Here is a 15,495-nt window from a genome sequence, read left to right as displayed (position 1 = left end):
CTGAGTGAATTATCATATATATGAAGAAAAATATAAACCAAAAGTGTTAAACTTGTCTGCTGATCACACACAAATAGATATATCAGTGAGCAATGCACTTCAGATTTGAAACTATAGAATTTAATATCTTTTCAAAATGTAAATACACCTATAGGCATCAAGTTTTTGCTTTTGTTATTATTGTTATTGGTCTCGTATTTTTTATAAAATTGCCCTCATTGGATAATGGAGTTAGTGGCTCATTTCAAACAATACTTTTGGAATCCATAATTATATCTAAAAGCTATCCATTTTTTCATTTTATTCTATAAAATATTCATGATCAATTTGCCATAAATCTATCTTAATGTCTTAAAATTATACAACTGTTGCTTCATGAAGATGATGTTGATTTATACTCTTGCTATAAGCAACTAACACACTTCTCCGCTGAAGATGCATGTATTCATTGATCAAAAAGCAAAGCAGCAGTACATCTATTAGCATTCAGAAAAATCCAGAATACTGTCATGACCAAATGCTGGAGTGGAGCTTTCATTTGTTGTTGGTGGAAATGCAAAATGGTATAGCCTCTTTAGAAGACAGTTTGGCAGTTTCTTACAAAACTAAACATATTCTTACCATACTAACCAGTAATCACATTCCTTGGTATCTACCCAAAGAAATGAAAAATATTTGTTCACACAAAAGCCTGCACGTGAATGCTTGAAGCACCTTTATTGCTAATTGCCTGAACTTGGAAAGCAACCAAGATATCCGTCCTTCAGTAGGTGAAAGGATAAATAGCCTGCGTTACATCCAAACAATAGAATGTCATTCAACACTAAAAAGAAATGAACTATCAAGCTATGAAAAAACATGTCAGAATTTTAAGTGCTATTTACTAAGTGACAGAAGCCGACCTATGAATTTCCAATGATATGACATTCCAGGAAAGGCAAAATTATGAAAACAGTAAAAAGATCAGTGGTTGCCAGGAGCTGGGGATGAAGAGGTTGAATACACTGAGAAGACACAATTTTTAGAGCAGAGAAAATACTCTGCATGGTACCTTAATGGTGGGCACATATCATTATAAATTTTTCCAACTTATGTAATGTACAGCAAGGAGGGTAAACCCTAATGTGAACTATGGAGTTTGGTGATTATGATATGTCATGTAGGTTCCTCATTTGTAACAACTGTCCCATGCTGGTTGCGGATATTGATAATGAAAGGTTCTGCGTGTGAGGGGACAGAGGGCATATGGGAAATCCCTGTTATATCCTTTCAATTTCGCTATGAACTGAAAACCGCTCTAAAATAATTAAGTCCTTAAAAATAAACAAACAAACAAGTGAGGGATTAGACCAATGATGATCATGGCAGAGATAATGCAGATATGCCAATCTTAAAATAATCAGAAAGCTGCAGTGCCCACAACCTCTCCTGACTTTAATGAATTAAGCAGATATCCAGGGATTTTTAATAGAGAGTGGAAGATAAAGCTATAGGAAAAAAAGACAAAGATGCAGTGGTTAAATGCTGAACTTTGGTCACATGCTCTGGTGTGAAAAATAAGACTTTGAAAGACTCTAGAATAAGAGCTAGATATCCCAAGTGACAGAGCATGAGAGAGGTCATAGGAACCACAGACAGAATACAGAAAAACAGTCTCACACCACAGAGACCTATCTCTACAGCCGCTATGGTTAACAATCATTATTTATTTCTTAACGTGGAGTAACCAGGAATTGTGATCAGAACTCATTTTAATCACTTAAATCATTCAATTTATGGAAGGAAAGAATATATATGTATTAAACTATGTATCTCTAATTCCAGAAAGCAAATTCAGTTATTGCCCAAAATCTTGCTGTTGTTTTAATGAAATCCTGAGTCAAAGAGCCCCTGCTGCTCTTGAATAGACGGATAACTCAGGTTTAGGAAGTCTACCTGTGTGGTACCCACAGTAGGCAAATGAGAAAAGTAGCCCAATTCAGAAAACCATATTAACTGGGGCTTAACTCTGGCTGAGTGTTACATATATCTCATTATTGCAAGATATTTTCCTTTTAGATGACTTTTTCATTTCTTTTTAAAAGAAAGAATGGATCCGCATGTGGTCAATTCACTTTTCAACAATCCTTTTTCTACTGACAGGCTGAAGTGATTTCACATTAAGAGAAAATGAGTTTTGCTGCTCTTCATAAATTAGTAATGAGCTTTTTGAACAATCATAGCCATAACCTGATTCACAAAAGAACCTTCTCAGATTTGCCATTAACATGTCTGTAACAATAAGCTGAGAAAAAAAATACCAAATAAGCTGATGCCGCTTGCTGGGAACTATTTTCTTCTCTTCATTTCAGCCCATTAGATTATTTCTCCCTGTGACACTATCAAGCAGCCTGGGTTCAGTTTGACAGTTAAGCATTGAGATCTCTCTACCACTACCCTGTTTCACTTTGCAAAAGGAAGAGAACTTCAGCGCTTTGCAGCAAGAAGGATGCCAGGAAAACTAGATTTTATTTTTAGCTCTGCTTCTCACCAGCTTGTGTGATATTGGGACATTTATTCTTCTGCTCTGGATTAGTTTCCAATATTTCAAATATGCGTGGACCTGTTTCCAAAGAGCTAAAAGACCCCCAGAGGTCCTCTCATTATTAAGATACGATGATGCTAATAAAAGCATAACATCTGAAATGCTGCCCATTACTTTTATGGAATGATTTCTCCCTGGATGCCTTCTTGTTGCTTACTTTCATTTCCTTCAAAGAAACCAACAACCCATAGAATGTTGCCTTTACACTACTGGAATAGATTGAGGCCATATCGAGGAAAAAAGAAAAAATTCCAACAGTTCCTCTTTTAGCTCATCTCACGTCTCACATTCTTTATTGTGGGCAATTAAAGGAACCAGTTGGTACGTTCACCACTCTGCCTGGAAATTTTCTTAGCCAGATTTGCAAGTTTATTAACCACATTTGCTATCTTCCACATAAGAAGGTGGCAGCTTCACTACTTTTTGTGCCAATATCATTAAGGTCCATTTGTTTTTAGCTCTTTCTAACAGTTTCCTCAAGGTTTTTAGGTCCATAACTTCCACCTGATCATAAAGTCCGTGCTGCATATTTTGATATTTTGTTTCTGAAGCACCCCTCTTCTTGGTGTCATTCTATTTGTTCATCTTCTTCCATGGAACAGACTACCTTTAAAATATTGTGGCTTAAAACAGCAATCCCTTGTGATTGCTCATGATTCTAAGGGTCAGGATTTTACAGAGGCAGTGGGCTTATCTACGCTCACTTCAATGCCTGCTCTCACTAGAAAGGCTGCAACAGCTTCTTTAGCTCTTTGGTGCCTCAGCAAGGGAGATTTGGGCGGTGGAGGGCTGGCTAGAAGAGCTAGATTAGAGTCATGTCTGGATTCTTCAGTTCTCAAGGTTCTTTCTCTCCACATGACCTCTTCATATTTTCTCTTTACACAGTTTCATCTGGAATTCTCATGTGAAACTTTAGGACTTCTAAGAGTTCATAAGTGGAAGTTTTACACGTTGTTAAAGCTTGGCTAGGACTGGCATAGCAATATTTTTGCTATTTTCTATTCTAAAGTCTTTGAGTCATAAGCTAAGCTTGGATTCAAGAGGAAATAAGTACAAAAGGGCATAAACACTGAAGCATAACCCATGGGGTCCTACTAGTGTTAACTAACTACCACAACGACAGAGGAAAAAGTAACACAGGAAAAGAATTATTTTTCAAAAGTTAGGAAAATTGACAAATACCCTGGAAGTTGAATTTATGTACTTTTTAATGTATTTATTTATTTTTATTTATTTTTTTCAAGATGGAGTTCTCACTCTGTCACCCAGGCTGGGGTGCGGTGGCACAGTCTTGGCTCAGTGCAACCTCTGTCTCCAGGTTCAAGCGATTCTCCTGAGTAGCTAGGATTACAGGCATGTGCCACCACACCGGGAATCCCAGCTTCTTGTGAGGCTGAGGCAGAAGAATTGCTTGAACCCAGGAGGCGGAGATTCCAGTGAGTTGAGATCATGCCACTGTACTCTAGTTACAGCTTGGGCAGGAGAGTGAGTGACACTCTGGAAAGAAACAAAAAACCCACCAACATATGTATAAATGAAATAATAAGATTCATGGGATTTAATTCAAAATAATATGGGTAATGCAGTTTCAAAATGAGTGGGAGTATAGATAAAATAACAAGATTGATCATGACTACTGTTATAGTAGATTTATGGGTATGTACAAAATTACTTTTTTATGTTTGAAATGTTTTAAAGAAAAAGTAAAATCAAATAACAAAGCAAAACATTCTCATATCACTAATGGAAACTGGGTAATTACTACAGATCTTTCTTACACATTAAAGATATAACAAGATTAAAAATATTTCAGGCCAATATATTTAACACTTTGTATGACATGTGCATATATCACGAAACGAAAAACTTGTGGAAACGGACTCAAGAAGAAATAGCCTAAATAGTTCTGTATCTATGTAAAACAATGAATTCATTAATACCCTCAACACAATTTGAGGTACACAGGATGTGCCCAATGAATTATTTCAAGATTTTAGAAAATAAACAGCACTGATATCAGAAAAAGTATTTTAGAGAACATAAAAAGCATGAGAACACTTCACAATTCCTCTTATAAAGCTATAATATTCTTTATAGAAAACTCTGGTAAGATCATTAGTAGAAAAAAATTCACAGAATAATGTGTTACCAACACTGATGAAATCATTTTACAACTGACGCTTGAACAATGTAAAGGTTAGGGATGCTGACCCATCCATGCAATTGAAAATTTGTGCATAACTTTTGACTTCCCCAAAACTTAACTATTAATAGCACATTGTTGACGAGAAGCCTTACTGATAATATAAACAGTTGATTAACACATAGTTTGTATGTTATGTGTATTATATACTATATTCTTACAATAAATCAAGCTAGAGAAAATTCTATTAAAAAGAATCATAAGGAACATAAAATATATTTGTTATTCATTAAGTGGCAGTGGAATCATTTAAAAGGCCTTTATCCTTGTTGTCTTCATGTTGACGAGGCTGAGAAGGAAAAGGCAGAGGAGGCGTTGGTTTTGCTGTCTCAGGAGTGGCTGTAGCAGAAGAAAATCTGTATACAAGTGAACACATGCAGCTCAAACCTGTGCTGTTCAAGGGTCAACTATATTCATTTATTTATGAAAACTGATAATATATCTCAAAGTCAATTAGGGTTTATTACAAGAATGTGAGAGTGGCTTAATATTCTTCAATCAATCTATGTAATTTATTATATATTAATAAAAAAGAGAAAATGACAGCATATCATTGATATATCTAATAATTCCTAATAATCTAGGAATAATTTAGGAAGAATATTTGATAAAATTAATCACCCATCAACAATAAAAGTTTCGTGATAATGTGTAAGTAGATGGAAATTTATACAATATGACATAGAATATTAACCAAAAACATACTGTAAATTTTACAGTTATGAGTGAATTACTGAATGTATTTCCTATGACATGAGAAATGTCATGTGTCCCTGATTTTACAAATTCTATTAATGACATTACAAGTTATAGAAGAAAAAGAAATAAAGACCACAAGATTAAAAAGAAAGAAATAACTGTCATTATTCAGAGATCATACAATGACATATATAGAAAATCCAAAAGCATCCATTGGCAAACTATAGGAATCAATAAATAAATTTAACGTGTTGGTTGTATGAAAGTCAATATATAGATTAATTTTTCTTATATATAATAAAAACAATTAGAAAATAAAATTTTAAAATATTCATAATAAAAAGAATATCAAATAACTGAGAATAATTATGATAAAATATATTTGAATTGACACCAAATGCCGCAAAACTGTGCTATAAGACATTGCAGATTATATTTTTGTGTATATACATACATGATATACATATGTACAACAAACCTGTACACATACGGATATACAATGTGATTTTATGAAAATACATAATATTATAAAAATCACAGTTCTTTCCAAATATTTAGATCCAATGTGATGTCAATCAAAACTAAGTATAATTTTCTGTTTTGTTGAAGTTGGCAAATTCTTTCCAATATTAATTTAGAAATATGAAGGGTCTTACATAGCCAAACTATGTTCAAGAAGAAAAAGAAAGCTAAATGATTCATTCCAATTTATATCAAGACTTATTGCAATACTCTAGTAATCAGTACAGTGTAAAACTGGTAAAAGTATAGGCAAGCTGATCAAAAGAATGTAAAAGTGTATTTAAAAGCAGTTGCACATACATACATTTCACTGATATATAAAAGTGAAACGTTAAGAGTACAATAGGGGAAAAATGGCCCTTTCAATAATTGCTTGTATGTTGACTGACATTTTCAAAAAAGAATCTATTAATAGATTCCTATATTATACTATATACAAAATAAATATAAATTGCGTGGAAATATAAATGTACAAATTAACACTACTAGAAGACAGTACAGAAAAATATCTTCATGAACTTGGGCTAGCAAAAAAAAATTAACACAGATAGAAAAGGATTAATCACAATGAAAAGAGATTAAAAATTCTACTCTAATACAACTAAGAATTTCAAAAGTCACCATTAAGAGAATAAGAAATTAAGCCGCAAAAGGCTCTTATCCAATATATGTAAACAAATTAGCTTTTCACATTTGGAAAGATAGACAAATGCTAGAACATGCACTTCATAAAATAGGACATCCAAATGTCCAATAAACTTTTGAAAGGGTACTGACCTTCACAGTAAATATAATTGTACATTTAAATACAAATTATAACCAAAGTATAAAACCCTTAGATAACAGAAGAATAAAAACACAGACAACAGTACATCTTTATGAGAATGTGGAATAATTGAAACACTCATAATTACCGCTGGCTTCAACAAATGGTGCTACAATAACTGAGCTTCCACATGCAGAAATAAAAAGTTAAACTATATTAAAAAATTAACTCAAAATGGGTCAAGGACTTAAATATAAGAGACAAAAACCATAAAACTCTTAAAGGAAATCTTCTTAACCTTGGATTTGTCAAGGAAATCTTAGATATGACACTAAAAATATAGGAACCAAAAAAAAAAAAAACAAATTATTTAACAAAATTAGAATCTTTTGTGCAACAAAAGACATTATCAAGAAAGTGAAAAGACTACCTACAAGATGGGAGAAAATTTTTGAAAATCATGTATCTGATAAAGTTTCAATATCCAGAATATATAAAAAATTACAATTCAATAACAAAGAGAGAATCCAATAAAAATTTTGTAATTGGCTTATTTACATTTCTTCATATAATATTCATAAATGGCCAATAAGTACATGAAAGGATGCTCAACATCATTAATCATTAGGGAAATGGAAATCAAAATCACAATGAGATACTACTTCACACCTACTAATATGGTTATAATAAAAAATATTTAATTAATTAAGAAATGGAAACTAACAAATGTCCAGGATGTGCAGAAATTAGAGCACTCATTAATTGCTGATGAAAATGTAAATAGTGCAGTTGCTGTGAAAAGTAGCTTGATGGTTTCTCAAAAAGCTGAATACCTCTACACAATTACCATATAACTTCATAATTCTGCTTTCAGGTATATGCTCAGGGACTCAAACAGATACTTGTACACCAATGTTCATTGCAGCATTATTTATAATAGCCAAAAGGCTAAAATAACTCAAATGTCTGTCAACAGAAGAATGTATAAAGAAAATGTGGTATATGAATGCAATGGAATATTATTCAGTCCACGAAAGAAATGATGTTCTGATACATGCTACAGCATGAATGAACCCTGAAAATATTATGCTAAGTGATGTAAATTGCCTGGGAAAATATTATGTGATACCACTTATATGAATTATACAGACACAGCAAATTCATTGAAAAAGAATGTACAAGAGATTACCAGGGGAAAGGCAGAAATGGAAAGATATTGTTTAATGGGTACAGTGTTTCTGTTTAGGTGAGGAAATTTTGGAAAAAGATAGTAGTAATGATTCCACAACATTGTATGTGTAATTAATGCCAATAAATTGTATACATAAAATAGTTGAACATAAGAAATTTTATATTATGTATATTTTACCACAATTTAAAAAATTAAAACTGTTGAGAGTTTAAGAAAAAAAATTACATCTGAATACTTTTTGATGGTATCTATTGAATGTATTTATACCCTATGTCTCATATTTGCACTCATACCTATCATAAATGTGTACATACCCTCAACAAAGGACATTTTCTACAATTATCACTTACATTCTGTATACAATAAAGTGAGTTTATAAATTGATGTATATTTGTATCCTATGGAAACGAAAACAAACAAAATACAACTATGCACATAAATTTGTATAAAATTCACAAACATTTTATGAAAGAAGTCAGTGGCAGAAAGCATGCATATTTTATGATGCCAATAATACAATATCAAGGAAAAGCAAAATCTATCTATGGTTTCAGGTAAGAATGTGGTTGTCTTTGGAGTTAATTACCTAAAAGGATCATGGGGTCAGGGGGAGGTTGTGATTTACTGTGACATTCTATGTTCTGATGTTTGTGAATTTTTCCAAATTCTTGTTATGCTTCAATAAAATATGTTACAAAGATAAAGAACTGAAAACTAAAAGTAGATTGAAAGTGACCAAAACTATTTGTTTCACTTTTTTAAATGTTACACTAGAGAGGCAAATGTGATTACACTGGTAAGTAGCAGCTATATATAAATTGCTTGCAGATTTCTCGGTAATGTTATAGGCAACTAATTGCAAACCTAATATAAAGTTTATTTTGTAAAATGCTGATAAGGGAGAAATGGGATTCTGGAGTAACTAGTAAATAGCTGGACCTTATGGGGAGGCTGAAAGGCATGATTGTCTTTGGCTAATAACCTATTCATGGGCACCAGGTCTATGATGAAGCTGCTACCTCCTCAGCTACAAAATAATGCACATTTCACCAGACCCTCTCTTGGACTTTAATCCCCAAGTCATAGACAATATAGGATCCTATTCACTGGATAATCATTTACAAAATATTTTTTCAATATAATACTATCCAGAAGTGCTCTGGGTCTTTAGGAAGTCTCCACCACAATGTCAAAATTTTAATTTTTCCCATAATGAAAAACTCATTAATATTAGAGCAATAAGAATGCCAACTCGAAATGATACATCTTTCTGGGCACAGAGGCTTATGCCTGTAATGCCAGCACTTTGGGAAGCCAAGGTGAGCAGATCACTTGAGTTCAAGACCAGCCCATGCAACATATTAAGCCTTATTATTATAAAGATATATGCATGTGTATGTTCTCTACTAAAAGTACAAAAATTTGCTGGGCATGGTAGCATGTGACTGTAGCCCCAGCTACTTGGCAGGCTGAGGATTGCTGGACCCTGGCAGGTCGAGGCTGCTGTGAGCCATGATTGTGCCACTGCACTCAGCCTGGGTGACAGAGTGATATCCTGTAAAAAAATATACATATATATATATATACTGTTATCCTAATGCGAGCTGGTTATTTTGCAGATGTGATGTGGTTGCTTCATAGTGTCACTGGCCTGTATACTTCAGTGTGTTTCTGTAGTGACTGGTAGCGGTTTTTCCTGTCCATATTTAGTGCTTCCTTCTGGGGCTCTGGTAAGGCAGGTATGGTGGTAATAAATTCTCTCAGCATTTGCTTGTCTGAAAAAGTTCTTACCATGAAGCTTACTTTGGCCATATGTGAAATTCTAGGCTGAAAATTCTTTTCTTTAAGGATGTTGAATATTAGCCCCCCAATCTTTTCTAGTTTATAGGGTTTCCCCCTAGAGGTCCTCTGTAGTCTGATGTGCTTCCGTTTGTAGGTGACCTGGCCTTTCTCTCTGGCTGCCATTTTTTCTTTCATTTCGATCTTAGAGAATTTGATAATTATGATCTTCTCATGGAGCATCTTACTGGGGTTTGCTGCCTTTTCTGAATTTGAATGTTGGCTTGTCTTGTTAGGTGGGGAAGATCTCTTTGATGATATCCTGAAGTATATTTTCCAAGTCACTTCCATTTCCCCCTCTCTTTCAAGTACCCAAATTAGTTGTAGATTCAGTCTCTTTACATAATCCCATATTTTCCAAACATTTTGTTCATTGTGTTTTATTCTTATGTCTCTATTCTTGTCTGTCTGTCTTATTGCAGGCAGATAGTCTTCAAGCTCTGAGGTTCTTGGTCTCATCTGCTATTAATACTTGTGATTGCACTGTGAAGTTCTTGCAGTGTGTCTTTCAGCTCTGTCAGGGTGGTCATGTTCCTCTATATTCCAGCTGTTTTTGTCTTTCAGCTCCTTCATTGTTTTATCATAATTCTTAACTTCTTTGCATTGGATTAAAATAGATTCCTTTAGCTCAGCAAAGTTTGTTTTTATCCACATTCTGAAGCCTGCTTCATTTCAACCATCTCAGCCTCACTTCAATTTTGAGTCTTTGCTGGAGAGGAGTTGCGGTCATTTGGAGGAAAAGGGGCACTCTGGCTTTAAAGTTCAACATCACTAATCTTTAGAGAAAGGCATATCAAAACCATAATAAGATACCACCTCATACCAGTCAGAATGGCGATTATGGAAAAGTCAAGAAACAACATATGCTGCCATGGTTGTGAAGAAAAAAGGAATGCTTTTACACTGTCAGTTGGAGTGTAAATTAGTTCAACCATTGTGGAGATGATGTGGTGATTCCTCAGAGACCTAGAAGCAGAAATGCCATTCAGCCAAGCAATTTCATTACTGGGTATATACCCAAAAGAATATAAATTTTCTATTATTATAAAGATATATGCATGTGTATATTCATTGCAGCACTATTGACAATCAAAGACATGGAATCAACCCAAATGCCCATCAGTAACAGACGGGATAAAAAATATATAGTACATATACACCATGGAATATTATGCAGCAATGAAAAGGAATGAGATAATGTCCTTTGCAGGAACATGGGTGGAAGTGGAGGACATTATCCTAAGCAAACTAACCCAGGAACAGAAAAAATAAATGTTCTAACTTGTAAGTGGGAGCTGAATGATGAGAATACATGGAAATATGTCAAGGAAAAACACAAACTAGGGCCTGTCAGAGGATGGGGCTGGGGGGAGGAAGAGTATCAGGAAGAATAGCTAGTGGACACTGGGCTTAATACCTGGTTGATGGGATGCGCTGTGCAGCAAACCACCATGGCACATGTTTACTTATGTAATAAACATGCACATCCTGCACATGTACCCCTGAACTTAAAATAAACATTTGAAAGAAAAAAGAGAAAAAGAAAAATAAATTATACATCTTTATAGTTAAAATAGAAAGTATATTATCATTAATCAATGCAGCTTAATACAAAAATATTGAATTATAAATAGGGAAAATATGTTTACACAAATTTTACAATACAGAAAATGTCTATTCATTTACAATATTCACTGTAAATAAAGATGGAGTTTCTCTCACATCCAGTACTTAAGCTCCTTGATAACTATTTCATCTGCACTCGCAATTTACTGTAACTAACTTACCCTGTGATATAAAATATGCTCTCTCTTACTTTATCATATATATATATATATATATTTTTTTTTTTTTTTTTTGAGATGGAGTCTCACTTTGCGGCCCAAGCTGGAGTGCAGTGGTGCGATACTGGCTCACTGCAACCTCTGCCTCCCTGGTTCAAGTGATTTTCCTGCCTCAGCCTCCCAAGTAGCTGGAATTACAGGTGCATACCACAACACCTGGCTAATTTTTGTATTTTTTAAATAGAGATGGGGTTTCACCATGTTGGCCAGGTTACTCTCAAATTCGGAACCTCAAGTGGTCCATCTGCCTTGGCCTCCCAAAGCACTGGGATAACAGATGTGAGCCAGTGCACCTGGTCTATTTTACCATAATTGTCCTGCCATTTTAGGAACAACTTTAAATTCTGCCTTGTCCATGATTTGTGTGTTTTTTTCTCTCTAATATATTTCAGCTCAATTAAACAAGGGAAAGTGCCCTCTAAGCTAAATATCAACAGGGCTGTCATTAGAGGTGACTAGAAGGGCAAACAAATTAGGACTCAGAGTTTTTGGACAATAGAGAATGAATGTCCCTTGAGCAAGTAATTTCTTACTACTTAAAAAAATTTTGTTTACCCTAAAAGACACACTGAACAAATGACAAGTTGATGATTGAATTAAGTTTCTTGGTCTATGAAAATGAGTGTTCTAGCTGAGTGGTGAAAGAATTTGTGGCAATATAAAAAGAGGAGGAAGGAAATTCCAGGGTTGTGAAAATAATTGTCAGGGAAAGTAGAGTGGTATCAGGCCCTGATAACTTTGAGAAAATGGTAGTTTATATGGATTTCATATCTCAGTCTGTTGAAAAGTGAATAGGAATTGAATAAGATGAAGACACTGAATGTGCATCATTCCTTTGAGAATCAGCTTCTGAAGAAAATAGAAGAGAAGGTATTAGCATATTAAGGGGTATTGATATTGAGAGACAATAAAAGAAGTAAGGAAAACACTAAATATTTTAGCAGACACATTGGAAAGCACTGTAAAAGGATAAATTGATGGAATAGTCTAAAAATTGTAAATAATAAGACCCAGCTAACTGATTGTCATTTTCAAATAGGAGGTTATTTATAGTTATTTACTACTCAAAAGGGTCTGGACTTTGAAACAAGACTGTTAAGGGCATCTTTTGTACACCACTATTGTCTCTCTTTGTACCTTTTATTCTTCCGTAGAGACACATTTATGAAAAATTTATTGCACTAACTTTACCATATCTCAGGTTTATTACTGGTAGTGTTGTATGCATATCTCATTATATTATTTCATGTATCTTAAAAGAATGTAGATTCATGATTAGACATTAGACGTTAGATTTTTAATTGAAAAAATAATCCATCATTATCTTCAGGTCTATATGAAAAAAAGATGTATTGACAAAAGCTAATTGCATGAGAACATCCCAGGCACTACAGGTGCTTGAAAGTAAAAGTCAATGAGATCATTCTAAATTAATATAAATGTTTTCTCACCTCCTCCACACACTGCAAATATCTATATAAATATAATTGCTAACTCTTATTTATATTGAAGTTTGAAAAGGTAGAGCAGCATCAGAAAGATGTAGAATAGACAGAACAGGTTTGGTTATCACCTCTGCAGTATATGAGCTCTTTAACTGAGAGAAATGTAACGAATCTTGTTGAGCCATTTTTTCACATGTAAAATGGGTTTATTAACATTTTCTTGCAAGTATTTTTTGTGAAGTAAAGATTATGTACATGTAATATACACAGTATGTGTGCATATTTGTGTATATATATATGTAATGCTTAGCTTGGCAAAAATTGGTGTTCGATAAAGCAGTTCTCATGATTTTCATTAATCTGAGAAAAGATAAAAAACAGTATTTCAAATCACAAAAGGTTCAATGAATTACCCCATCTTTGAGGTAAAATTTGGCAGATGTCTCAAATTGTGTTTAAACTTACATAAAATAATATACTTTGAATTCCTAACATAAATTATTTTGAAAGGCAAATCTCAATTATTAGCTGACTCCAAATCTAACTTTAAATTTATTTTGCTAAGGTAATTGGACCGCAGATCAATTTGTTTTCTTCTAAAGATAAGCAAAATGTATTTTTATCAGAAAGTCACAAATGATTCACTTTACTCTTGCATATTTTTTCAGTTGTAATGATGCTGCCTTATTAATAGGATATAATTGTTTGATAGAGTGTCAATTTACTATTAAAGCACTGGGAAATTTGGCTTAGGTTAATTCATAGTCTAGTAGCTAGTTGAATGTTGGCTTCCCAGACACTATCTTCCTAATCATTGTCTTATTTGACTCTTACTCATCTAGTACTAGACTAACTTTTTCACACTATAATGTAAGTAGAAAAGGAAACACTTTAATATTTGTGACCACTTATGTCCTACCCATATTTTTATGCCTAAAGAATATCCATACCTCTTTATTTCCATATTGGGATACAATTATCTCCATGATACATCATTTTCTCAAGTAATGGTAGAGATATTTTAATACATTGTAAAGTATTTATTAAATGATAAATATTGTATTATTTCTTTAGAAAAGAAATATAAAAATAATTCTGACTTGAAAACACTCAGATCAAGAACACTTTCATCTTTCTACAGGCAGTGTCAGAACTGCTATTCCTTACGTGCATAAGTTAAGCCATAGAGAAGATATAGTCAATACAAATATGAAAGCAAGATTTGTGTGATCAAGTGGAATTAAAATTGCAGCTAAAGATGGTAAAGTTAAGTTTCACATAGCATCTTCCTCCAAGAACTCATAACTTGAACAACTAATCTTTCATGGAGAGTGACAGCAAAAAAAGCACACCAGAAGCAATCAACAAAAAAGGCAATCACCTGCATAGGCAGAAATATCTAAGTATTCCCAAGATTTAGATTTTTGCAAACACATGTGGCACTTAGCTAAACCCTGAAGAGAAGTGCTAAAAAGAGGCAAAGGGAGAAAAGAGTGAGGGCAAGTCGAAGTGATGCAAGTGCTCACAAGTAAAAGACAAGCTTCAACTTAGAAAGGAAATTAAGAGTGGATACCGAGGAGTAATGATATCACACTCGGGTGCAGAGAAAAAACTTTCCATTCTGGCACAAGTATACATATGTAACAAACCTGCACGTTATGCACATGTACCCTAGAACTTAAAGTATAATAAAAAAACAAACAAACAAACAAAAAAACAAAAACAAAAAAACTTTCCATTCTAGTGAAATTCCCCACAATAAAAATCCATACAACATCAGATACAGGAATCATTACTGGGGTTAGCAAATTTTTGTGAAAATTTGGATTCAGTTTTTGCTTTGCAATAAGATGATATTTAGCCAAGCAAATACTAAAGAGCTAATTTAAAAAGAGAAATATGTATTAGAAAGCAAGCTTCAGATAATTAAAAAAAAAAAACAACGGAGGAACAGCAACATAAAAACTTAGTCATGGATAGTAAATTAACATGTTTTCTGGTAAACCGAAATAAAATAAAATGAACATTATAATGGAAAAGGTATAGTATGTGAATAGCATATGTCTCATAATGAAGATAGAGTTAAACTACAAAACTATGGGTATAAAAGATTTTTATTTCACATTAAATCTTGGAGGAAAAGGAGAAAAGGAGGAAGAAGAGTTAGCTGGTAAAGTTCATTATAGCTAATAGCAGGGAACCGATATACTGTATCCAAATTTGGGGAACAGAGATGAGAGCATTAGGTACAGAAGTAAGTATAGGCCGGGCGCGGTGGCTCAAGCCTGTAATCCCAGCACTTTGGGAGGCCGAGACGGGGGGATCACGAGGTCAGGAGATCGAGACCATCCTGGCTAACACGGTGAAACCCCGTCTCTACTAAAAATACAAAAAACTAGCC

Source organism: Colobus angolensis, unplaced genomic scaffold (genome assembly GCF_000951035.1).
Source record: "Colobus angolensis palliatus isolate OR3802 unplaced genomic scaffold, Cang.pa_1.0 Scaffold53, whole genome shotgun sequence".
Taxonomy (NCBI): Eukaryota; Metazoa; Chordata; class Mammalia; order Primates; family Cercopithecidae; genus Colobus; species Colobus angolensis.
This window is presented reverse-complemented; position numbering follows the sequence as displayed.